Source organism: Pogoniulus pusillus, chromosome 1 (genome assembly GCF_015220805.1).
Source record: "Pogoniulus pusillus isolate bPogPus1 chromosome 1, bPogPus1.pri, whole genome shotgun sequence".
Taxonomy (NCBI): Eukaryota; Metazoa; Chordata; class Aves; order Piciformes; family Lybiidae; genus Pogoniulus; species Pogoniulus pusillus.
This window is the reverse complement of record NC_087264.1, coordinates 35633990-35634413: the sequence shown is the minus strand read 5'-3', so window position 1 is coordinate 35634413 and position 424 is coordinate 35633990.

Genomic DNA, 424 nt, shown 5'->3' with positions numbered 1-424 from the left:
GATAAATGCTGTGTGGGGTGGGTAAGGGACAAATATGGTGGAAGAGGGGAGGTGGTGTTGAAAGGAGTGAGATGGAGAGGACAAGAATGGAGATGGCTATAACTAGAGGAAGATGGGGAAAGGAGAGGGGGAGGAAATGGGAGAAAAAAGGAAGAGAGCTTTAAGTGGTCATCTTTTGTTCCAGTTGGACATGATCGCCAGAGGTTACTTTGCTCATCACCATCCTGGTGCTGCATAGCCTTGCAGTCCAATTAGATGATTGCAGCTTCTTATTTTTCATGATGTTTTAGTTTGGTGGCAGTATTTTTATACTGAGAGGGAAGCATTTAGGACTAAATGCCTTGATCCATATTCCAAATCAAACTAAACACATGTTTTAATGGAGCCTCTTTTCCTCACGAGTTTTGCCTTTCCTGCCTATTGG